General features: G+C 41.7%; 1 protein-coding gene across 6 annotated transcripts in view; it reads right to left on the reverse strand.

The window, feature by feature from the left end:
• The window catches only part of PCDH11X (protocadherin 11 X-linked), a 434,383-nt gene extending 411,136 nt beyond the window's left edge, over positions 1-23,247 (reverse strand). The window contains exon 1 of one of the 6 annotated variants that reach the window (XM_077786474.1): positions 22,779-23,247. The gene's annotated coding sequence lies outside the window, so the exon portion shown is untranslated. Of the gene's footprint in view, positions 1-21,333; positions 22,702-22,778 lie in introns of those variants that run through there. The other 5 variants (XM_077786472.1, XM_077786473.1, XM_077786477.1 and 2 more) reach the window with 5 other exon arrangements.
• Positions 23,248-27,384: the final 4,137 nt, after the last annotated feature.

Below are 27,384 nucleotides of genomic sequence, written 5' to 3' on the forward strand. Positions count from 1 at the left end.
TTTTTGGTTCCTTTCCAACAGAAAAATGGACTCTGAGATTCTCTTCAGGTTTAAAATAATTAGTAAACCCTTAGAATACTCATTATAAATAGATCAAAGCCTCAACCTAACTTCAATACAAAGGCAAGGCTTTTAGATCAAACTTGAACTACCACCCATCCCACACACGTCCTGCTGATATCTTACTTCGGGTTCTGTTAAATTATTAACACCAAAATACTGAATGATTCACTATTTAAAGCAAAATATAAGAATCTTCATTTATACAACTTTTATACCAATTACATTTTCTCTTTTCTTCTTTCCTTTTTAATCTGGGCTGCTTTTTCTTTTGCTGTAAAATTTGTGGCTTAATCCCTCATCTATAGGTAAAAAAAACACTAAAAGTAATTAGGAAGTCAAGAAAATGCAAGAAGGAGGTGTTAGGCATTAAATGAAAAGGTAAAAATAAAGATATTTGGAATGATGAAATTTTCCTGCTCTGCCAATAATTCTAGAATTCTTGATTCCACACTCCTAGGTGTCCAGTTGCCAGGGAAAATCAGAATTATGGAAATCAGGAATATGAAAGTGCACAGCAGTAACAGACAAGGAAATCTCTAGATGTTACTGCCATCCACAATATAGATCCACTTTAACTTGAACACTAATATTATATATGTGCATATATATATGTAAAACAATATAAAAGAAGATACTCTGGGAATCTGAACTCTGGAAAGAGCTATATGGCTTTTTCTAAATCAGAAAATTCTCTTCCATGCAGAGCCTGTGGTTAGACTGGAAAACAGTCAATAACTGCTGTGTGTAAAATACTTGGCCAAACCATTTCCAACACACATCAATGCTGAATAAAGCACAAAGAATACAAAAGGAGCAAAATATTTGAATCTCTGTGCCTATAAAATTTAAGAAAAATACATTTTGTCAGAATCATGAGAATCAACGAAAATTAGGTACAGTTCATAAAAACACTAGGGAAAAAGGAGTTTATAAATCAGCTGGCAGCAGGAATTGATGGCACGTTCTTTCATGAGCTCTGCCACAAACACTCCAGCCTTCACACAGGTGCTCTGTGCCTCGAGCTTGGCTTGTGCTCAGCCCTGACAAACCACAGCGACCCCTTCGACTGCACAGTTGCACCAGTTCATCAAGAAAATGCCCTTCCACAAGGTATTTGTGTATATATCCCATCAGAACATGGCATCACTCTGCATAAAAATGAGCACACTGCAAGTGTCTCATCCCTCGTCAACAAAAGTGCTAGGCTGAAGCACTGGTGCTACCTGAATTCACACTTTCATATGAATTTCTGGGAGTTATTGGATAGATTTCAGGCAATTTATGACTTCTGTGTTGCCAGTATGAAAGTAACCAATAAAATAAAACCCTTTTATTGCCAATATTTTTCTTGGACTTTGAGATACCTATAGGTATAAAGGACAGATTTTGCCCTGAAATGCAATATAATCTTTAGGATTTTTTTTTTTTTCCACTTAGAAATAATATCAAGAAAAGACCATGAAGAACAATGAAAATTCTTCTAATTCTCCCAGATAAAAAATGCAGCCATTCATGCTCCAGCACTGTAATCCTGATCCTGCTTCTCAGAGCTTTTCCCATTTTATTCCTTCTGCACTTGCTTGAATCCACCATATAGATTCAAACAGCTGCACAGTGTAGCACAGTATAACACGGTGCAACAGCTCACACTAAATCAGCAGATCTTTCTTGGGGCTTTTCATCACTACCAGACTAAGATGCCTCTATTAATTCAAGTTTTCTGGTATAATGTGTCTGGCAAAATGATGTACCAAATGTTTCCCACAAGTTGAGGAGAGCAGCACTGAAACTTGGAATAATTTATTCTGTGCTGCTTCCCTAGAAACAGAAAATGAAGCAAGGTTCTGGGACATTTTGCAGTTGTATGGGCTAAGTTGAAATGTATTTTAATTCAAATAAGAATGGGAATTTTTGATGCATCACACACAACAGATCACATTCAAAAAAACTGATAATTTTAACTTCTTAAATTGAAAAATAGCCTTAAAAAACAAAGGCTTGCTAGCTAAATTGTTACAATTTATTTGGGAAACATTATACTAATTTTAGATGACACTCATGCAATAATCTATTTTACACACACATATATTTACATTACTATTAAAGCTGTTTTTCCTGCAGAAAAACAAAATATAAAAAATTATTCAGCAGCTGAAGCAAAAGTCAACCCAAAAAATATCTCCTCTGAGACATGAATAACTCATGGATTCTTATCCAACTCTGGCTTTCAAACCAGCTTCACACAAAGCTTTTGGTCAATTTAAACATAGAACAGAATAATTGTTCATACCCTCATTAGCATTAACTGACAACTGAAAAGCAAGATACATTATTTCTCATAAAACTCTGGGAATTTAATCATTCTTCCAGAATAGAAGATTTGTAGGTAAATCTTGCTAGTAATCTTAATGGGAATTCCATGCATAAAATGTACGTGAATATCAAATTCTAAGAATACAGATTTTTGGTTTAAAACTTTCTCATTTCCTTTTCTACGTGCGTGCAAATCAGCCTGGTGAAGCATAAATTGAAAAGGAATTCAGAGAGATTACTTTGGTAAGGCACACAAAAGGATATCCAGGTGATAACAGAATCAGGCCACACTGTGGAAGGAGGAGCTTTCCAAGGTCTGTTCAAGTAACAAATGTGATTTTTCTTCCCTCTGGTTTGCTTTGTAAGGAATACAAGATCATAACTCAGCTTTGGCTTTCCTGGATTGCACACTGGGAGCCAGTCCCACTGCTTGGAAAAGGTCTCCAAACTCCACTTGTAGGACCTCAGTACTCAGCATCCTGTGCTTTTCCTTCCATAATTTCCAAAGCAAAGTATTGCCAATTCATGGCAGTCACACGTTCAAGGAGCAGTTCATTCTGAATTCAGGTAATGGGCTTCTGGAAGTTAATGTTACACCAAGTAACACTAAAGACAGTTTTCATTTAAGTCACTGCAAGTGCACGGGTGGAAAAAGAGCATAAATGAAAGAATTTATCAAACTTTGAGCACCAAAATATACATTAAACGACATTACTTCTCCAATAAAGCTCTCTTCAGGGTGCCAGGCAAGTGGATACACAAATATTTTTATGAATTTCAATTTTTTTATTTGCTTTTCTTTGTTTGGTATCATCATTGCCAGATTCTTGTAGATTTTAGGCCAGGTTTGGGAGTCTGTTACTGACTGGCATATTTCTTCTAGGCAGCAGCAAAAGCAGCACTTCATACAAGCCCTTGTAGACAATTTTAGATAATTTCCTTCCTCTATGCTATTTTAGGAAATATATTTAGGTGGCAGGAGCAAACACTGAAAAAATTAATAAACAGCAAATGAATTTTTGTTACGTAAAAAGAATCCACACCATCGTACTTATCAATTTCAAGTCATAATGGCAATGAAGATTTCATTGCAGGTATTCCTGGTGATCAATAGCCAGATGATTTTTGTGGACTACTGCAAGCAGCTGTTCCTTTCAACCTGCCAATAATCCCTGAAATACTTTATCAACTCAATCGCTGCTACTGTAATGATATTAATTTGGATTGAATGCCATTTTGTGCCACCCTCTTGAAGGCCTTTAGGTACTGATGTGTGACTTGAGATTCAGGCTTTCACAGCTTTCCTTATCTGCCATTTAATTTTATCTACTGCTGACTTTTTATGTGTAAGTATGAATCTGTAGATCAGAAAAGGCAATTGGAACCATGAATGCTGGCGTTACAACAAAATGTAAGCTCAGATTTAAAAGTGACAACAACACAGGTATTAAAAGAGTGAAGCTAATACAGGTGCACTGGCAAAGAGCATCACAAACAATGCCAAGTCTCTGTGCATAATTCACATTTTCATTGTCTGTGAGAATCACCTAACATGGTATAGCTGTGCTCAAATACATCAATGTAAAAACTTAGATCCAGGATTTTAACACCAACAGTACAAAGAAACGTATCACTATGAGAATCAGCTGGAAACCTTAAGTCTTCAGTAGTTTATCAATTTATTGCTGGCAGGAGAAATTTTTACATTTATCTACTTGGGAAGGGAAAAAATAAAAAAAATGAGAGTTCTGAGGTATATGAAAAAGTTTTTTTTTGCCATAAAATCTTATCCCTTTTCCACACTCTTTATAAGATTAAATGGTTTGTAAGTACATTTCTGAAAAGGACTATATAGTGGGGTGACCTACAAATTCTCTTCCAGTCTTCACATATTCGGTTGAGGAGTAAGACCAGATGTGATAAACAATCCCATTAGTGAGAACTTTACCAGTGTCTAAGAATTTCACCAGTCATGTTCAATCTACACCTAACTTAGTGCCCATCCTGGTCTGTGCAGCAGGCAGAGAGCCACAGCCAGGCACAGAAGAGAATTCTCTGAACCTCATCAGGTGCATTTCAGCTCCCTTTTGCACATTATGCATTTATTGTTGGCATTACATGATGTTAAATACTCTGCTCTTTCTTAAATAGTAAATATTTATAGGACATAGCTCATGGCTCTAGGATTTGGGAGTCTTGGATATATTTTAACTTTGGTGGCAAATTCTTGATTAAGGTTCTCAAGGCTTTAATGATCAGATAATGAAGACAATTCAGATGTAGGTGTAAGATAAGTAATAATAAGAGTTGGATCCTGTGGTGCCTACACCTACAGCACAGTAAGACCCTTCAAGGGGAAAGCTGAAACTCGTGTGTCAGGCATGAAAAAACCCCAAGGCACTGCAGTGGTGTGAGGAAAATACCAAGGATCAGGACACACCATGGTGGAATGACAGAGTACTGCACAGCTTGCAATGTGGATGTGTTCTTTTTTCTACCCTGGTCCAACATGGTGTGCTACAATCAAACTGTGTTTTACAGCCTTGGAAACACAACAGATGACTCCCAGCACTCTGCTTAGCCCCATGCTGGCCCTTCCTGGGAAATGGTGAATCCTTCCCCTTGGAACACCCTGGGCAGGGCCACGGTCCAAGCTCCTGCTCTGATGTGTGTCAGTACCCAGCTCACACCAGATTGCTTCAGGTTCTGGCCAGCCGGATCTTGCAAACCCCTGGGGACTTACACAGCGTTTACACTGAGATTACACAGCATTTCTGGGCAGCTTGCTTCGCTGTCTTTATGGTGGCAGCAGCAAAGGCACATTCCAGGAGTGAACAGAAATGAGGAATGAATGACTTACATTCAAGTCTGGGTATTGTTCTAAACAATTTGTTGGGGTTTTCCCCTCTTGGGGGGACAAACACTCAATTACTCTGTTAAAAACACACATCTCAGAGCCACTGTGCTGGTGAGGAGGAATTGAGAACAATTATCCCCAGAAAGAATCATCAGTGTTTGCACATGCAAGCATTATACTGGTCGCCAGGTAGAACAACAATCTGTATGCATACTTGATATGCAGACACCTTATAAATAGCTAATAAATGATTAAATGAAATTGCTGTTTTCATAATGAATTAGTACAAGATCTGTTGTACATAATGTTTGGAATATTTAAATGGTTTAACATACTCCAGTTATAAGTACTCTGCAGCTGGCTCTTACAACACAGATTCATCACTTAAGTATTTTTAAACTGTTTATATGTTTCATTACAATATTCCAGAACTTGTATATCTTATTTTTTTAAAATCATTTGTAATTGCTGAGGTCAAATCACAGATCAGTTCTCTGGAAAAAAGAAACCAACAATGGTTCCCTCTTTGGGCAGAACGGAACAGAGCAGCAAAGGGGGCTTGATTTGCATCACACTTGAATATAAACTGCAGCAGCTGCTGCATTTGATCAAGATAAAATTTCTTTCTCCAGATCTCATTTGGGGAAGCAAAATGCCCTTTTTTCTAAATCAGCTGTGAAACTGAGCCTGGTTACATAACATACATTCTTCCCAAGTTTCCAACATGCTGTATTTGCCCAAGGGAGACTTGGATCATGTACAAATTTTGTTCTGAATCTCCAGTAATTCTCCCCAAATTTTCAGTGTCAATGTGTTTAGTGCTACACACCGACACTGCAAACACTTGAAGGATAAAGGGAAAAATTTGGCTGCTCCAAGACCATTCTTTTCCATTCTGAGGGATCCTTCCATACACATCTGTGTGATTCAGCCTCTGAACGTTTGAAAACCTTGCACCAGGCAGCTCTCCTCTTATTCCATGAAAAGGACATTATGGGAGATGGCAATCAACACATATTTTCCATATTTCATATTGGCTCTATGTTTTGTCCAATCAATCTGTCAGAATGAGCACAGAACACGAGATACCATGTCCTCTGGAAGTGCATGTCATTTGCTATCTGAATAAACAGGTGAAGAAAAGTGAAACAACCCTGGTGGTGTCAGGTGAGGCAGTATTTCTGTCATCCTCATAATTGCCACACTGATCAGAACAGTGAAACCCTTAAACTAAAGAAAACTAAAAGAATAAACTGCTTCTTAACATCAAATTAAAAGCCTTATCTCTACAGAAAAGCTCTGCAACAATGAAAAAAGCATTGCTGGCAGTCTGAGGCAGTGCCTGCATGCAGCAATGGTTTATACAAGTGCAGACAGAGCAATTTCTAATGAAAGTAAAAGCTCAGAGTGAAATGGCCTCTAACCAACTCCACGGACAACACCACGTGTGTGGTACACAGCGTTCTCTTACAAGGTGCACTGAGCCATGGCAAAGGTGCATTATTTTACAGAGATACAATTTCACACACAAATTGTCATCACTGGTTCCTCAGCCATTACTACAAGTTTTACTCAGGGCTGGGTTGAGTCTGTGTGAATTTTAAACCTGTCTTGCCCTTTCTACATTTCATCACATTTCATCTGAAAATAAGCTAGAAGTGCTGTGTCTCCCATTCTGCTAAAACCTGCATGTGGTTTCCCTTCAGCAAATTCCACACCACTCACAGGACACCATCTATCTTATAGTCCCTTAACTACTACTTAAATGAAGACATACTGACAAAAATACATGAATAATCATGAGATGAATATTGAAGAAACTGTACGTTCCTGACATATTAAAAGCAAGTCCCTTTTCTTGAATTACTATGCACTGACTTTAAAGAAATGAAATTAAATGAAATGGGGTAGGTTAGAATAACCTTTCATGAAAACTTTTAACAGGAGGATTCATACACCATAAAGCTACAAACATTGCAGCCCTTGAGGCGTGTCAGTGTCATTGGGTAGGATTTTGTAGAATTTAATCCTCCTAAGGAGAATTCTTACCAAAATAATTTCACCCTTTGGATCTTATATAGAGCAAAACATTTCTGCATCCCCCATATAACTTTATAGAAAAACCACAGTAGTTCTCTGTACTGGAATTCTGTACTCCTGTCCTATGCTTTGGGTAAAGTGTCCCATTTGTACCAAAACACCAATAAATCCTTTGATGTTGCCATAAGCAGGATGTCAATCAAAGCCAGACTGAATCACAACATCAGCTTCCCCAAAAACTTAGTTCCAAAGGAAAATACTAATTTGACAGCTCCCATGCATCCTCTGTTCAACATTATTTAATTCTGTACTTCTGCTTTTGCCTCTTAAGCATTCTGCATTAAGCACCATCAATTTCATCTGCACATTTTAGCATTTTCCTTCAGCACTTGGGTGCTTCTCCATGAGAATTCAGTGTTTCATCTTGGTTTGTGTTGCCTGATAGCTTGGCAAAACAGCTGAGGCTTTTTGATTTTTTCCTCAGTACTTCAGTGTCTTGCCTCAAAGCCTCTCTTTATTGTGAAGCTCCTCTGCCACACTTTCTCTGAACACACTCCCTTCGCCCTGGCACTTTGCCCTCCTATTGCAGCATATTCATCTCAGTGCTGTGCAGTTCCAGCCGTGCACTCCTACAGCCAAGCCATCACATCCATGACATTTCCTCCAAGACTTTGCTCTGATTCTTTCCCACTGCAAATTTACAAGGATCAGGGCAGACACAGCTCAGACACTTAACACAGCTCCCAGGTAATGCAATGTATTGTCCTCCATCCCTCCCACCTCTCCAAAATAAATGGGCAAAAATGAATGAATGATCATCAGCTCCTGACAGAAAGTTAATCTGGGCACTGAGGTTTGCCCACTTGTTCTCTGTTATTTTGATACATCCAAAACTGGGGAAGAAAGCCCCAAGGGAATTTTGTTGCTCCTGGCTGGGTCACCTCTGCAGTGGTGCTATCACCAGCAACGCTGGTGTAACACTTTTGTTACTACTGCCATTATTTTATGTCTGCATGAACCAACTTCACTCTTTTCAAACCAAATCATGCAATGTTTTTCTGTGTTTTCAGACAGAGGACACTAACAGGAGAATGACATCAGGCTTCATTTCTTTCACAGCACGTCCGAGGCCAACGTGTCTCAGTGATCAATGCTGGAAAGAAATAGTCACATAGAATTCCATATGTCGACAGAACAACTCTTCCTGGGTCAGGAAATGATTGTTGCATGAAAAAAAATATTACAAATAAAGATTAATTAATCAATTTTTTTGGCTGCTTCACTGAGCATTCATGGAACAGTTAATACATCAGACATTCTCAAAGCAAAGCAAGCATCTCCTAAACACTAAAAATATTTTTTCATTAAATACACCAAGTTGAATTTTTATATATGTCTGAAAAAGGAGATACTGTAACTTTGAGTGGCATATGCTAGATACAATCCATGTTTTTTATAAGTCAGTGCAGCTCAAAAGACATCAATCAAGATGTGCAGATTTATATAGCTGCAAGAAAGCCTTATACATATATGAAAGTTTACATGAGATACTGTAAATATATTCAGCTCTCTTAGCACTGTATTTATTTTTGTAGGAAAAAAATAATTTTTTTTTTATTATTCTAAGATTCCTTCCTATAAGTAATTCTTTATAAACCAGGAGCAGGTCTGGGTTCAGTTTTTTCCCCTCATCTCAGTGATCCATTTGTTAGTGTTCCATCAGTAAATCAGCGGTCAGCGAGATGAAAGAATCATATCAAGTCCCCATCACAAGCTGTCCAACTTTTAAACCTTATTTTTCAGTAAGTGCTGGGCAAGAGAAGGGAAAAAATACAACAAGCAATGAACAACATTCTTATTATGGCCCTCATGGTGTCCTGAAAGCAGCGGGGTTTGGAGATAATGGCAACATGCAGCTATTTACAACTTGTTAACCTTAATGCTGGGCTTGGAGAGCCAAACTGTCTGTGCACTAGCTGGCATCTGTCCTAAAATCTTGCAAGTCTTTGTGAAGCAAATAGTTCTAGGAGTGCAAATCATCTTTTGGCATCTCGAGCTTTCCTAGCAGGAAATGTTCCTTTTAGGGCCCAAGTCTGTGGAAGAGTAGGAGTCAGTGGGAGACAAACAGGCACAGAAAGGTGGCAGTGGAAAATGAAAATTGGCAAAATGCTTTCCAGTCACATAGACAAATGACTGTCCAAGAGTAAATTCTCACAAAAAGAAATGTAAAGAACATAAGATATAACATTGCACCACTGCTATTTAAGATATACCCGAACACAACATCAGTACAAAACACGTCACAAGGCTTTTTCATTAACCTCCCACCAAAAGGCTGTATCACATAAATGATTCTGCATGAATAAGTGCATTCCTTTACATTTGGTGATATTTCAGTCTTAAGCAAAAGCAGACCTGAAGTCTTTATTCTTGTCTTGATTTACCTTTCTGGTAAATCACGCTGTTCCAAATGCCATGGGTGAAGTCTGCTCAAGAGGATTCTGCACATGTTCCAGGTCAGAGATGGATTTTTATTGGGTCTGCCTCATGAAGAAGCTTGCCCAAAGTCTGAAAGTTTAATGTCCAGCTTAGACCAAGGACATAAATCATGCCTTTTATGGCCACAGCATGCCCATGCATATACATATGCCCACAGAGACTTTCAATAGGAAAAAAAAAAAGAATAAAATGAAATGCACATACACACATCTTGAAAAAACTACTCAGGAGCAGATAATCTTTACAAAGTATTAAGAAAATGCAGCAGAAGCATCAATCCTCTTGTTGTGATGGTGATTTTATTTGGAGCCCTGCTTATTTCCAGTCTGACAATAAGTTCAGATTGGCAGTCATGTACCAAACTGGTAACATGATGTTGTGAATGGCAGTGTCAGCTGAAACACACCCTGTTCATAATGATGAGGCTCTGTGAATACAGCACTTTGTTATGCATACTATTTGCAGAGGGGGTGACCTCTTGGAAAGCTGAGTGACTGTGAAACCACTGTATTTTCCAAGTTTCCAGAGCATTTGTGCTTCACTGAGGAGCTACACCAACCAAACAAAACCAATGCCAGAATTCATCCCAACTACAACAGAACTGTCTTTCTTGGAGTTTTCTGCAGAAACAGGAGATATTTGGCTACAAAACATATTCAGTAGAATCTTAGGTGACCAATAAAAATCTTTCAAGGACCAAATTTTTTGACAAATATACCTTTTAGTGGTATATTCAAAACTGTTCCCTTCATTGCATCTGTAATACTACAGATAAGAAAAAATGATGAAGCAGTTTCATCACAAATGATGAGTTTTAAACAGCATTGCTGCTGGGTCAATAAAGCTTGAGTGAGTACTCAAGGGTATGAAGTGCCTTGTGGAAAGGCAAATCTTTTAGCAGGTCTCTGCTGTCACTTCTAGATTTACAAAAAGAAGTTACTCATCAGAGGATTGAGTTTTTGCTGGCTTTTCTTTTTCCTTATTTATTTATTTATTTATTTAATCTACAAAACTTTTATTACTTTATTTTTATTTCATTTAGGAAATCATAACACAAGACCCTCCAAATTGATTATCTATGCAGGAAGGGGTTTTTCTGGCACTCCACTGTTTTTTGTAATATAGAAATGAAGGGAACATTTGTCTCAGGCTTCTTCCCTTCAAACTCAGATCATTGTAGTCTTACCTAAAGAATTCTCCAAACAGTGAATCTGGTTCTGATTTTGCAAACAGACTTACTTTAATCATACATTGTATTTCATTGCACAGTGTAGCAACACAGATCATTTAGAGAGAAACAGCTTTCTGGTTTGTAAATCATCTTCAGGGCTTCTGTTTCAGAAGTGTGCAGATCACTCACATTCATCTTCTCTTTAATGACTGTTCCCAGTAGAATGTTTACAGCTTTTTTAACCTGTAAATCTGATGACTCTCTCAAGAGATTCATTAAAAACTTGAGCAGGATTTTCTTCTCCTACAACAAATAATACTCTGGTAACATTTTCTAATAATGAACACATTCCAAGGGAAATTGAAAATCTGTGATTTCCCTTTGGTTATAGAGCCCATACATGGTATCTATGATGGCAACTATACATTTAAATTGCATTCTCTTGCCTAGATATCCTTGAAATTATGGATATTTGAGATTCTTTTAGGGTCATTCAAGTCAAGGAAGGATCAGAACAACTATCTCTATTTTGACTTTCTCGGTATCATCTTTTACTTGCATTACTCTTAGTACAGTTGCACGAATGCAAAACAAAACAGAAACAGTTCATATATATGTGCCTCACCCAGAATATTTAATATAAAGTTTCTACAATGAACACTTGCAATGTCTTAACTAAGAGAGCAATGATTAATGATTAATGGATTAGCACTGGAGTGGTCTAAGTAGCTCATTGTATATCCAAAGCTGACCATGGACAGTTCTGTGTCCTGTTCCTGGCCATCAGACAAGGAGAAGCTTTTTGCTGTACCTGGTGCACCAGGGCATTTCAGTTCTAAATCTTTATCTCATAAGATAGCCCATCTCTAAATGCAAGATGGAAAAAAGTAATTGGTAAATGTTCCCAGTCGGCGGCAAAAATAGAAACCAAAATGATAAAGAGTAACTGAAAACCAGTTCATCCCCTCCTCCACAAAGGGAAAAAATGGCACAAAATATTTTCTGCTGGAGATGACTAATTATATTGACATTTCTTATATTCAGCACCATCAGGGTTGATTGTCTCAAAGCAAGCCTAAGCCCCATGTTAAAATACATTCTAAAAAGCAAAGTGCACGGTGCAGATCTCTTCCTATGGCTCAGACTTTTCATAAAGAATATTCTGCATATTTAGGAGCTTCTACAACATCATGTAGATCAACACTTTATTATTAAATTTTCTAGTGATGGAAAAGCAGTCCCTACATAAGGTACCTCCTGGAACTCAGGGAAACTTTGATTTAGCTTCTTGGCCTACCAAAGATTTCCCTGTACGCCATCTGTTCTTTTCATTTGTTTAAAATCCACATCTGCAGGGTTCTGAAAATATCAGGCTGAGAGTGTCTAATGGTACAAGTGCAATACAGCCTTTAGCACACCTTCATTAAGATAAACAAAGAATTAGGATAAGCAGTTTTCATCAATGGAATCTGAAGGAAACAGTCCATAACTGTGGAACAGCTACACTAAATGTCCAACCAACTGCAGGCAGCAGACATTTATTGAAATATTTAGCAACACCTAAGTATTTTTGAAGGGAAAATGTTCTTTTGCAGACAGCAGAAACAAAATGGTACAGCAAGAGTCAAGGATGGAAAATACTGAATAAGTACTTGCAGTATTCTGCTGAGCTTTCAGTGAAAATTGGCCCAAATAAACCAACACAAACCCACGGAAGTAATTTTTAATCTAAATTTCAGCTAAATTTAGCATAGGCAGTATTATGATCCTTTTAGATGTACAAAAAAAAAATACCAATGACATCATGTTAGACAGACAGCATGGGAAGTAAGTGAAACTACCAGAAACCAAGCTCTAACAACAAAAAAAATCATCAAATGCTTGTTCATATTAATGCACTTTCATCATTGCTTCCCTGTGAATATTTTTTTTTGACTGCCTGCTTTGACAAATAACTCCATGATAAAACAACAAATACATTAGAACTTCTGTAACCACAAATATCCTTTTCAGAGGATTTTTATGATCCTTGGTTTGATTTGTAAGGATCTTTTATTATATTTAATCAAAGTTCTTAAATTTCTGCCCAAAAAAACATTGTCTATTCTCAAACTGATTTTATTCTCATATCCCCACAGTCATACATTGTTAAGTCCCTCTCTAGAAACTGCATTTATTGCATTTTTCTGTAGGGAATCTGCCAATCAACCTCCAGTCACTCTTGTAGTCAAGAGCAATAAACCATCAACATGAAGCATCAGCAGAACACTCTTCACAAATACAAACAAAATTACACTCCAGCTAATGTGTCCACCCCAGAAAACCCTCAGGAAAAACTGAATTAACAAGTTTGTCTTACATCTCTGAATGTCAACTAACTTAAGTTTTGTAGGACTAAGGGAAAAGAATCAGTCTCAGGTTCTCTTGCCCTCAGCTCTGTTAATAAAGCTGAGGCTTCTGCTTTCCAGTTGGCCTTTAAAGAAGAACAAAAACGAACAGCAGGGTTTCCTTGGAAAGAGAAAGGAAAATAAAAAGAACTTTTTAGATCAAAAGCAGTGCTTCAACCTGTATTCAGAAGGGCCCCGCATAAAGTGAAAAGATGACTTGTTGAAGTGGCAGCCTTGTCTCTATAACCTCAGCTGAAGGAGGCCTCCAAAATTACACCAAGTAGCACATTGTGAGACAGGAATAGCAACCAGTGCTGAGATCCAGCCCAAAAATAACAGCTCTCCTCTGCTCACTAGCCGGTTTCTCTTCCTGTCCTGCCCCTCTCCTCACCATCACCTGAACAACCAGAACAGCAAGGACAGAGCAAGCTCCTGAATTTGAGCGAAAAATCACAGTTGAGACAAGGCAAAAAGCGGTGACCTACATAGAGGAGTCAATGTCTTTTTATAGAACCACAGGGAAGTTCAGGCTGGAAGACCTCTAGAGAGTCTGTCTAGCCAAACCTGCTTCCAGCTTCTAAGTTACATTAGGCTGCTTAGGGCCTTGGGTCAAGCTTTGAAAATTTCCAAGGATACTTCTGTATGTTAAGTGAACGTTTTTGTAGTGCGCAAAAAGGAGAATCCGCTTCAAGGATTTCTTTTGGTTTACTACCAAGATTATCTAATGTGCTGGAAGCACTTCGAATCACTAGGAAACTCAATGAATAGAGTTTTTATATTCAGGAAACATAAAATGGCAAAGGATCTAGTGCAAATTAGCATGTAGAACTCAGCCTAAAATCACACTGATATCAAGCACAGGAGGAAACTCCATTTTGATGGAAATATGGGACTCCAAATAGGGCTCCCATTTCCAAGGTCCTTCACAAAACTGAGTAGGACCTTCAAAAGCTGAGAAAGAAAATGGTTGTTGCCAACCCACAACAGATTTGACATTTCTCCCTCCAAAAAACTGTTATGGCTGAGGTTGTAAAAACATCAGTGAAAGAGTATTAAAAGAAAAGGAAAGGAGGAAAGTTTGCCATAAATGTGGCTCACAAAATGATGGCTGTCATCCTGAAACTGGTCTTATGGATTACAAAATAGTCTGTTAAAAACATTAATTCCCTCAGCCCTCAGACTAAGAAATATCTGAGCACAACTAACTTTTGTGAGGCTCATCAACAGGTATTTTACTACCATAGTAACACACTGAAGCTGTTTCCAAGAGTGTCTTGAAATTTCATCATTTCCTCTTCACTTCCCCTTAGAGGTTTGCAAAAGACCTATTTGTAATGCCACGGTTTTACATAAGTATCATATGTACATGTAACCACCTACGCAGCAGTTAAAGAGGTGTCCTGAGCAAGTTATCCCTTTAATCACTGAAGCATCCCAAATTTTTCAGAAAGCAATTTCTGTTGGTTGATTAGTATCTCCATCAACCAGTGTCTCACAGTTCAGCAGATCAGCAAAGTGATTTCTGCTTCAGCAATGACTAAATCAAGACATGGATCCAATACCCTGAAGTAACTGATTTCCAGAATTTAGTTATTCCTGCAGTAGCCACACTACCACCTGCCAGCCTCTTCTAAATCACTTACTCTAAACCTTTTCCCTTTCAATGCTTTTTTTTTAGCATTTATAATACACAATAGAGCCTAAAAGTATTATACCTGCCAAAATGAATTACATGTAAGGAACTGAGACTCTCCACATTTTTTGGAGAGGCATGTTGCACAATTTTTGATTCAGGCATTACTTTTTAAATCCTCTTTTCTTGTTAAGTGTGCTACAACAAAAATACAAACATTGATATTAAGGGGACTCATAGCAAATGGCATTTTTATGAAGCCAGATAAAGTTGTCATCCAATTTAACAAGTAAATATTCTAGAGTTTTATGTCTACCCACTGATGTTGAATAATGACCAAAACCTGAAACCTGCTTATCTTGCTAAATTAGCAAGAAAAGAAACAGCCAAAAGAAGCAGTTACGGGACAACTGACCCAGTATATGATGCTAAGCAGCCTCAAAGAACAATAATACTTTGTTAATTAAGAAAATATTTTGTATTTTTAAAGTACCCTACCCAGTGATTCCAAAGAGCACTTCTCAAACACAGAATTGCAGCCAAATTCCATTTATATTGTCAAGAACCTCCTACTGAATGTGAGCTGTGGAAGGCAATACAATCACAGAAAGACTGTCCTAGCACAAAAAAAAAAATACCAGCACATTTAGCTTTTTCTTCAAGCTAATGGATAATACAGTGGATTTCAGATTTAACTATTCTACAGGGAACCTGTGATTCTATGAATAAAAGTAAATTATTTTCATCATAAATTCAGGTAAATTTCAGACATATCATTTCCTGTTTATAAACTTCCTTCTGCCTTTTAACTTCTCTTTGTTGTTAGATTAATGGAAAGTAGAAAGAATATTGTGTGTGTGTGTGTGTGTGTGTATTTCTTGTTTAGTGTGATTGTCCGATATACAACCATGTATTTTTCCAGTGCTGAGGGTTCCACTGCATTACCTGGACAGATTGCTTGGTGCTTAACCATTTGATAAGCCACAAAACACAGAATATTAAATAAGAAATAACTGCCACAAACTCAACCATGAAAGCACCAACTTTTCAGCTTCAAATAACAAGTTCATTTCAAAGACAGTTGAGCCAAATTTAGAAGGTGAGAAAGAGCAAGTAGGAGTAAATTCAATTTGCCCTGTTTTCAGGGATGGAAGAAAGCTGGAGTTTTTAAGTGCTTCCATTAAAACACTCAAAACTCTTGGGAGAGCCACTGGAATTTGGCACCAGGGAGGGCTCTGCCTTCTGCTCAGGAGGGCTCAGCACGGACACAGCCAGAAGGGCTCACTGCTCACAGGGCTGCCAGTGTTCAACACATCCCACCTCATTCCTCAGCTGGAACACAACAGTTCTGACCAGACACACAACTGAGACATCCTTTGAAAGCATTAAAGTCTTTGATTTCTGAATTTTTTTAAGTGGTCAACTTTTTTTTTTTATTTTATGATATGCCAAGTGTCTTTTTTTCTCCCCCTTTCTAGCTTGAAACACCTCAAGTTAATGTTCTGTGAACTGATCTCAAACATATTTTACATTCTGCTTTAGGGTACTCCCAGTGCAGTTCATGAAAATGGTTTTCTTCCTCTCTGTGGATAAATCTAAACTGTGCAAGGTACAACCTGATATTTGAGTGTTTTCAAAAAACAAATAACTGTAACCAACGGCCAACTATTCTGTAACAGTTTAAAGAGGTATTTTAAAGGAGTTTCTTGCTAAGAAACTGCGGTTTATGGTGTTCTCTTAGAACAAATAAATATATTTAAAGGGCTTATATATGGTTGGGGGAATATGTAAATACCAAAAATCTCATGATAGTTCTACTTTTCTAGTTACCATTACCCCAGATTGATTACATACAATTAATATACAATTATTTCCCAATATCTGAGGGACCCTTCTGTAACTTTCACCCTCAGATTTCACTAATGCCATAAACAATTGCACATGTACAAGTGTATGGGTTTTTTTTCCTGAAGATTCTGGTGGAATCATAGAAAAAGAAGCAACAACTGGCAATTCAGCTGCCCCTTGGTCAGGGGATGAGGTCTCTGTAACAAACTAGGAGAGCGGAATTCTTGATTTACTTTATATATCACATTTTCTTTAATAAGTCAATCAATTACAGGTCTCCTGAACATGAATTTTAAACAGTGATCTATGCATGTATGCTCAGCTGACAAGCACTGAACTGATCTCCTGGAGGACACTCCCAATTACCAGAAACTATTTCAAAACCTTTCACTCTGGAAAGTTCACTCTGGAATCCATTCATTCTGGAAAGCCTCAAGTGAGGACAAGGCAGGACAAGGGAGATGAACAGAAAATTAATTTTCTGTATTTTCATCCCCAAAATTATTACTGTGTTGCATTGCACTCCTGATTTTGATTTACAACACATTGCCACGTACATTTTCCAAGGGTCAATTAAATGGTTGACATAGTGAAGCCATTACTCCATTTAATGATAGCTTTAGTTTCATCCTTGTGTCCTACCTATATTTATAAATTACTGACAGCAACTATAATCTAAACAAACTACTACACTGAGGCCCTAAATCATTTGAGTTCAGAGTTATATATGCTCTTTACAGTTCTTTCTAAGTCACCATTTAATGGAATTTCCAACCACTAGAGTTCCTCTGCACTTTTCTTTAGGGAATGCTACAGCACTCCCTTTGGCTATTTAACAAGTCTAGGTCTTTCATCAGAAACATCCCACAAGTCCTAGGAAAATCTCTTCCCAGGTTGTGAATCCAACCTGCACCTTGAGATGGTGCCTCCAGTTGAAGCCAGGCTCCATTTCAGGGAGAAAAATGCCATCACACCCAAGGAAAAGCAGTGATCCAGGTAAGCGTGTGCCTGCCAGGACACACAGCTCAAACTTGTCAGGACACAGGGAGATACACACTTTTATAGCTACAAGAGCAATCACAGAACCTGCAGAAATGACTAAACGTGTATAAATGATTATATCCATTAGCAGAGATAAAACTCAGTCATGAAACCTCCTTTCTTGGGAGGATTATTTTCTAAAAAAGTGACCTAATGAAATCTGAGTTACAAGCTGGAGGGAGAGAGTGGATTTTTTATAACTGTTCCCTTCTCCATTTTATGCAGTTCAGTCATCCCCCAGGCATTTCATACTTTCCTTGGGGTGGGCATGCCTGTGTCTTGTGCCAGGGACTACAGCTGGAAACATGAGTGCATGTGGCTGCAGTGTGCCCACGTGTGAGAGCACGTATCCAGCAGATCATAGATTTCCATACATATACATTTATTTATTTAACAAGATCACACAGTTGGTTAAATGAAATATGCTGTGCATAAGCATTATAAACTTATACTTGATTTTTCCCCCTTTAGCATGTATTTCCTGCTACTTCAGTAGACAGCATTGAGAGTACATAATTACTAATTAAAGTCCTACAACCATAATAAAACTATGTCCTTAAGGATGTAACAGATAAACACTGGTATGCAAACAGACTACATCACCAGTGATATCTTTATTTCTAGACTGGCTTGGAGGAAGAAAATCTTCCCCAAAACAACCATATCACATCAAAGTAGAACACAAGGCAAGATGTTCCCTTGGCAGGAAGACGAAGCAGAAGTTTCTGAGCACAGGGAACTGCCACATTAAACCCACCAGCGATGGCTTTTAAAGACAGTGGGCACCTCTGCTTGTAATTTCACTATTGAATTTGGAAGTCTCCAGTGACTTCAACATTAACCTGTCTCTCTAACAACACATTTGGCTCTTTGATGATCTGGTTACTTAGGTTCCCTTTACAACTTAAATTAAGGAAAACAACATTAAGAAGAGCTTCCTTGAAAAGTTAGAAAAACATTTGCTGTTAAACTGGCTGAGTTCTGCCACCCCTGCAAGTAAAACTGCTTCAAAGCAATGCCTTCAATACCACATGAGCATGTAGAACTCCTGAAGGACTGGCAAAAATTAAGGTATGCACGTCATGTAAGGCAAAAAGCAGTTATGGAAGGCTCTGCTCCACTAGAAATTTTTTCACAGATTGCAGGAAGATTTGGCTCAGACCATGTGGTATCAAGAAGGCTAAATCTTGCATAGTCTATGGGAAATCATATATTTTCTAAGAGTATCGGAAATAATTTCCAACAGGATTTCATCAAACACAATGACAACAGACTTCAAAGGAAAAGAATACTTAATTGTGACACAGTTTCTTACTCTCTGTCAAAATTACCATGATTTGATTATGCCCACTAAATCCCACAGTGTTTTTCATCTGTATTTTAATTTTCACATTAACTCTTCCTGACATAATATTACTTCCCTGTGTATCTGCAAGGAGGATGAATTTTCATAGACCCAAGACAGATATGGTCACTGTTACTTGACAAAAGAAAGACAACGGCCACAAATTTCCTCAGAAACTCTTTGCAGAAAGACGTAATTGGGACAGAAGAATATTAATCTCCCCAAAGAATTTTTATGTAAATGGCAAACAACACTCATTTATTCCATCCAGTCCAAAACACTTGGAATACAGGAAGCTGCATCTTGAACCTGCTCCTTGAACATTGGCATTACATAGCATGAGCGACTCTACTCCTGGATCCACAGGTATCTGTAATTCGGGAAAAGGTTTGGGATGCTCTAGACAAAAGGGTTCCGCGTTGTCCCCGCTGGCAGTCAGCTGATGGGAAGCAGGATTACCGGGCTGGCTCTTTCAGGTGGATAACCTGGCAAGTGAGCGTTAGCAGCAGCACCCCCCAAAGGCTTCCAACACCTGGGTCAGACAATCAGCACTATTCAAAAGTGAGCGGTTCTCTTTGGCTCACTGAAAGGAAAACTTCACTGGTTACAATACAAGGTTTGGAGTTTATTGTTCTTGCAACTTAACCCTCCAAAGAACTGCCTGGATCGGTGCCAAAAGCATTAGTTCTGATGGGATGTGAAACTGAACTGAGATCTGACTAATTCCTGCTTGGAGCCAGTGCTGTCCTCCTTTAAGAAAAGTCCTATTGACTGTTTAACAACCGCAGGGTCCTTTAAAATTCAGGTGGAAGCACTCACCTGGATCCAAAAGGGCCTTTTGAAAGGTTTGCTGGTTTCGTTTTCCCTTTTAACCTCTCAATTTTTCATACAGGTGTTGTTGCCTGCTAAGCTTTCTATAAACTCAGCACTACCAAATGCTATTAGACTTGATTGTTTAGGATATCTGTTTTTTTTCCTTTTACTGTATGAATGTTCCAATTTAAGCTTGGAGCCCGTCCTTAAAACCAGCTATTACATTTCTAAGCAAATGGGTGTTTTAATGGAAAGGCTGACATACTCCTAACTGGGAGCATGAATGGCTCCACTATGAGATTACTCAAGTCCACCTAGAATACAAATGCAATTCAGGACCACAGGTTCAGATCTTTGATCTCTTTTTTTGCAGAGGCTGTGATGTATAAAGACAATTCCACTGTGCAGACAGTACTACACTGAATATAAATTATCCTTTAACTATAGTGAGGCTCACATTTAAAGAAATGCTTCAAGAATGAACAATGCAGCCATGAAGTAGAGTTCTTCTGTAGCAAAAATACACACCAAGGTCTGCATGGATAACCATGGTTTCAAAGGACAACATTTCTTCCACAGCTGTTATTTGATAAAAAATAGAGTAAAATCTGGAGTATTGGACATACAGAAGTACAGTTGGAGCACGCTGCTTGCTTTTTCCATTAAAAAAGCAAGCTAGGAATACTTGCTTTATTGCCCAGATTAAGCATCATTCCCCTAAGAGGCATAAAAAAAATTATTTTAAAATGTGGAAACCAACAGTCTCTACTGAATATGGCTTGAAATTTAAACATCTTTTCCAGATACCTCTTTAGAGGAAGAACCTTCTGCCTACTGAGCTAACACTAAGCTCCCTGGAGTTAAGCCATGAATATTCTAAACCTATCTCTTACAATTCACGAAAAGTTGCCTTTTGCCAAAATAAAATGCTTAAGAGGAATTCAACATGTTTATACTGCTTTTCTTCATTTTATTTAAAATAAGTGTTTCCATCTCAACTTTATGCCAAAAACACAGCAAGAGAGAGACTGAGTTCTGGAGATGTTACCTGAGATTCTGTACACAAATGGGAGAACAAATTCCTTCTGAGAACATCAGCTATGCAGGGTTGGTTTGCAAATTAGCATTTAACCAACTCTTTTGCAGTTACAGATGGGGACTGCTGAGAATTCTTACACTAATTTCTCTGCTGTTTACGTCAGTTTCTTAGGTCGTGCTCAGCCATGGTGCATCCGCGCTCTGGGATGTTTGCACGCCAACTTTGTTTGTGTGTGTGGGAATGTTAGGAAATAAATAAAGAAATAACTTTGTTCCTTCTCTTACCTCTTTTGACCTGTGCAATCTGGCAGATCAATGCTACTTCCACTGCAGACAAGCAAAAAGTTACAATTTATCTTGCACTTAATCTTTTTGTTGTCTTTAGGCTTCCCTTCAGTGAGGCTTGAAGAAGGTGCTCTTTGTGGCTCAGCTCTCCATGCCAGAATACAACTGAGCGCAAAAAGAATGCAAGGCTGAGCTGATAGTATCTACCGTCCTCAGGTCTGCTTTGGTTCAATAAACTTGAACATCTTCTCCCCTCCTCTGCCGATTGAGATAAGCAGCAACAATTACTCAAAATGTATTATCACCTCAAGCTCAAAAAGGCAGGATGAGCTGAGGTGACTGCATCTCTCCCAACCTCAGTTTCCGTCAGTGTCCGAGAAGGGCAAATAGGTCCCTGCTTGCCTCTTGCCATGCACCTCGCAGCTACTTTACAGGCAACTACACCCAGGCTGCAAAAGGAGAGTAAAGAGATAAATCCTTTGCCTTCCACATCGCCCGCAAGGTTTCTGCCTGAAGCCAGCAGGCTGCAAGATCTCTACCACGACGGCAAAAGTCACAAACCATCCTTCCCTTCCCCACACCATCACATCACGTTCTCTCCTTCTCTTTCTGTGTACTGCTCTCTCCTTGCCTCTCTGTGGTCTCCATAGCTGAAACCAAGGATTCACCGGGCATCACTGCAATGCCTCTAACCATTTCTAACTGTATCCAGAGCTTGAGTCAATTAAAACACATTTCAGCTTCATCTGGTTTTCACCCCATTCCAGTACTCCACATATACAGCAACTTTAAGCTTACAGACATCCCTTCATGGTTCAAAAAAATCCTTCAATCAAAGAACTTCATTTACAATCCAGCATAGTTTTTGCTTTCTCTGCTCCCCACAGCAGCCTGGCATTTTGATGCAATCCTCATTTAATGCAATCTCCATTACAGGATTATGATCACATCAATAAAATGTTCCATATGGGTTTTTTTTTTTCGGTTTTTTTTCGCACCCCTCACCCCCTCTCATTAATAGTAGACACTATATCTGCAGAAAACAACAAATCAAACAGGCTGATGGGATGCTCTAGGGAGGTAGCGGGGGGTACACATTCAACAAAATGCAGCAGCCAATGCAAACTGCCCATCGGAGGCTGAGCCCGTGGATCTCCTCATTCCTGAGCTAGGCGAGTTGCTCACTGTCCGCGCCGTGAGCACACATCCTCACCGCGCTGTGCTACCAGACTAAAAATAAATACAGCTTTTGCAATCACTTGTGAGCTCCGTGCACTTTTCACAGGAGCAGACTTTCATTTTACTTGATCCGTTCCAGCCTATCCACAATGCTCTGGATGAACCGCTAAGGCTCTGCGTCCAACGGTGGGGGGGCGGGATGCCGGACAAAAGATATCATATAAAAGGATACAAAAATCCCCCTTTTCCCCAAGCCCCTTTCTTACCTTAAGTGCCTTCTCTGCACAAGATGCCAATCTACATGGGCTCCTCAGCACATCATCAAGGCGTTTAGAGTAGTGAAGGCTGCCCCACTGCATGGAACTTAGACCGCTTTGCAACAGCAAATCCTCGATCCGAAGCACTAGCCGCTTCTTCCCATGCAGTGTGCCGAGCGCGAATCACACACGACTTCCACATAGGGAATGAAATTGTAAAAGAAACGGGGTGGGAAAAAAAAAAAAAAGGTATCCTAACTTTTAGGTAGCCTGAGTTTGTTTTATTTCTGTTGGGTTTAGTCAATTATCTGCTTTTGCAGCCGCGAGACGATGCAAAGGCAATCGCGCCCTGGAAGCCCCGCGCCAGTCCGCAGAGGTCCGGCCGCGTAACCCAAGTTGCGCGGAGAGACTCTGAACTCGGCGCGGCTCCGCAGCGCAGCCGGCTGCCCTTCCCTCGCCGGGCGGCTGCGGGCACCGGAGCGCCGCTTCCCCGCGGGGCAGCCGCCGCCGCTGGCCGCTCGCCCGGGCCCCGGCGGGGCTGGCCCGGAGCTGGCCCGGCTGGCCTGGGGGCGCGGGCTGCGCTGCCGGCGGCGCCCCGGAGCCCGCGCTGTCCCGGCGGCGGCGGCGGCGGCTCCGGCTGGGCTCTGCCGCGGCCGCCCGCGCCCCGCTCTGCCGCTGCCAGCCGGCCCTCCCCGCGGCTGACATCAGCGCCAGGAGGAGGAGCGACGCCGGGGACGCGAATCGCCGGGCCGAGGGGGGTTCCCCCTCCCGGAGCCGCCCTGCCCGCTCCTCTCGGAGAATCCCCCGAAAGCGGCGGTGTGGCCGCTCCGCCGCCTCGCCGGGGGGCGGCCCCGGTCCCCGCCGGCGCCCCCCGCCCTGCGGTGCTGCCCGGCGGGCGGCTCCCAGGCTGGGGAGAAGCGGGGACAGCCGGGGCTCGGGGTGCGGACGGGACCGGAGCGGGGCCGGGCAGCTCCGAGCGGCGATGCGTTCCTGCCTCCCTCCGCCGGGCTCCCCGCCGGCACAAGCGCCGCGGCGGAGGAGCAAGAGGGGATGTGGGGGATCGCCCCTCGGCCTGGCCCCGGCTGGGGGAGCGCCCGTGCCCGCAGAAGAGCTGCCGCCCCCGGCTCCGCCGCCCGCCCTCCCTGCCCGTCAGTGCGGCGGTGCCCGCTCCGACCGCCCCCGCCGCAGCCCGGGGTGGCAGCGGAGCCGAGCCGCGCTCCCGCGGCCGAACGGCTCCGCGAGAAGGCTCCGAGCAGGGGCGGCGGGGGGACAGCGCCCGCGGCTGAGCGAACCTTCCCGGCGGCAGGGCTGCATGCCGGGGCTCGGGGATGCTGGCTACCCGGGCTCGGGGATGCTGAGTGCCCGGGCTCGGGGATGCTGAGTGCCCGGGCTCGGGGATGCTGAGTGCCCGGGCTCGGGGGATACTGAGTGCCCGGGCTCGGGGATGCTGGCTACCCGGGCTCGGGGGATGCTGAGTGCCCGGGCTCGGGGGATGCTGAGTGCCCGGGCTCGGGGGTGTTGGGTGCTCGGGCTCGGGAAATATTGGGTGTCCGGGCTTGGGGGATGCTGAGTGCCCAGGCTCGGGGGATGCTGGGTGCCCGGGCTCGGGGGATGCTGAGTGCCCGGGCTCGGGGATGCTGGCTACCCGGGCTCGGGGATGCTGGCTACCCGGGCTCGGGGATGCTGAGTGCCCGGGCTCGGGGATGCTGAGTGCCCGGGCTCGGGGGATGCTGAGTGCCCGGGCTCGGGGATGCTGGCTACCCGGGCTCGGGGATGCTGGCTACCCGGGCTCGGGGATGCTGAGTGCCCGGGCTCGGGGATGCTGAGTGCCCGGGCTCGGGGGATGCTGAGTGCCCGGGCTCGGGGGTGTTGGGTGCTCGGGCTCGGGAAATATTGGGTGTCCGGGCTTGGGGGATGCTGAGTGCCCAGGCTCGGGGGATGCTGGGTGCCCGGGCTCGGGGGTTTTGGGTACCCGGAGGTGTTGGGTGTCCGCGGCGCTGAGTGGAGCGGGAGTACCGCACGTTTCGGCCGTTCCTCTTTCGGGCCGGAGCTCGGGGGTGCGGGAGACCACGGCAGAGGCGGGGGGGTCGTGCCGCAGCCTCCGGCGGGGACTCACCGCCGAGGGGAGCAGCGCTGGCCTCGGTCGCCCCCGGCGGCCGCCAGTGTCCGTCGGGCCGGGCTGTCCCGGCGTCCCGGGGCCCGAGGCGGACCCCGCTCCCCGGGAGGGGCAGCGCTGCGGCCGCGGGGTCCGCCCGGGGGCGATGCCCGGGGCGATGCAGCCGGGGGTGGGGGCTGGTGGCCCTGTGAAATCCGTTCAGTCTGTGATCAGGGATCAGTGATGGCACAGTGGGGTTGTGGTGGTCAGTTCAGCTTGCGTGAAAATGCAGTTTAATTAATAGTTAATTTGTGGTGTTGATTTTAATAATTTGAGTGTCTTGTATTATTTGCAGTATTTTGCCAGGTGCCTGCAGTAGGGACTTTTCAGTGAACACAATTATTTGTAAATAACTGAGCATTTTTTCTGTACTTGGGTGACAAGACAGTTTTAAACTCTTCTGATGAAGAGAAGCCATTGCACTTACCCTAACAGCACACATTTTTCATGTTCTTCTTTAAAAATAGTATGAAAATGTCTGTGAAAGCCTTAATTTGCCTTCTTCTCTCCAGCAAGATGTAGGTGATGCCTCACTTTTATCACTAAATATAGTTTAAATGTCGGAATTTCTCTGAAATAAAGGTATATAAGTGAGAGGATGAGCAGGTTCTAAAACCAGCTTATGAAAATCCCCAGTCATTCACTGAATTGTCTCTATTTTACCTGTTAACTCATATATTCAATGAGATTCTTTGAATATGGACAAGGAATGAACAATTGCATGGCCATTAACCATGCTGAAATACTCCAGAACAGATGTAATGCCTTTTCTTCTAGGTCGTATTTCCATATCGTATTTCAGTCGCCAGACTCTAACCAAATGCCCATTGTATTTTACTCTACTGGGTGCTAAATTCTGTGAATTATGTGAAGTTATGGCTTCATTATTTTTGTCCCACGTACATACAGGTGGCAGAGCTGCCTCGTTACGTACAAACAGAACATTACCCACAAATTAGAGTTCATGTCCTGACTGCTGTGCACCACACTGCTGGGAGTAACACCTACCAGTCAGTGAGACTTATTTATCAACATTCCTGAACATTTTGTAATAAAATGGGATATACAGAAAGTACAAAAGACTAAAAAATAAAATGCAGAGTGCAGTTCTGTGTGTTTGGTTTACATCACGATGGTGGCATACAGATGAGGACTGCCTATCAATCCTGTTAATGCCCATTTCAGTGAGCTGCTGTTACAGTGGATTTCTAAAATAGCAAAGTCTATAATGGACTTTTTATTTTATTCCTAAGAAGAGACAACTGGGGAAGGAATTTTTGTGGATTGCTTGGACACAAGTGACTTCAGGATGGTTTGTCCTGTGCAAGAGCAATCAACTGTGATAGCATCAGCCAGTCCAGAAAGGAAAGTGAGGGACGTGTCTTGGGGGGAATGACCTGTCCAGCTTTCCAAGGGGTGTCTAAGCTACAATGGATCCAGCATACTGCCTCAACTGTGTTTGAAATGCACAGCCAGAAGTCAAATTTAGCAAAAAAATGTTATTTCATTAAAAAAAAAAAAAAAAAAAAAAAAAGAGTAAGGAGTAAGTGGCTTATTTAACAGATATTGGGGAGAAACCCTGGAAAAGAGCAAGAACCCTTTACAAACCAGAGCAGCTACATCACAAAACTGAGGAGTTTGAGTCAGACTGATTCTGTCCATGCAGAAAATGCTATGAACAAAATACTTCTGTTCAACAGAAGGTATTGCTGCTACCCTCGTTTCAGATCAAGGTCTAAATCCTGAAATTGTTTGTTACTCTGAGCACACGAAGAGGCCCCACAGGAGCTATTCACATGTGAAAAGAGCTAGGACCAGAGCCAAAGTTTTGCATACTGTGAAGGTCAAGCTTGCTTCCTTTCTAAAACTTGCACTTAGCAGGCAAACTCTCAGAACTATGGTTTCCATAGAGCACCTTCAGCTCATTCCTCAGGATGCTGTAAGCACCGTGGCTGATTAAGAGCAATTTGTGTCCTAGCAGGTCCCTGAGACTTTGGGGCTGGCTGCCTTGCAGGGAGCTGCTGCCCTGCAGAGCAGGGGCTGCCCCTGCCTTCCCCTGATTGCAATTACTGGGCTTCTTCTTCCCACAGATGCCAGGTTTTTTTATTAACTTCTCAAAATGTAAGAGTCTCATAGATATTATACAACTCCTGGCCTTACAGTCATGGAAAAACCTGTTAATAAAAATGCACTGCCTGGAGGACGAATTCTCAGCATTTTTGCAAAGGTCATGTAAAATATATTGCTTGAGTAGCCTTACTTTGGTCGCCAGATAAGTCATTGAGAGGCCACATGATGACAGCTGCAAAGAAAGAGTGTAATTCACTTTTATGTCTGTATGCAAAAAAATAAGAGACACAAGCCTTCCCTTCAGTGCTGGGGGTGCAGGCTGTGTGGAGACTGGTGCAGGGAACAAAAAGGAACTATTTTCACCAGCCTGACAGATAAGGTTGGAGGTCT

The sequence above is a fragment of the Lonchura striata genome, chromosome 14 (genome assembly GCF_046129695.1).
Source record: "Lonchura striata isolate bLonStr1 chromosome 14, bLonStr1.mat, whole genome shotgun sequence".
In the NCBI taxonomy this organism is placed as follows: domain Eukaryota; kingdom Metazoa; phylum Chordata; class Aves; order Passeriformes; family Estrildidae; genus Lonchura; species Lonchura striata.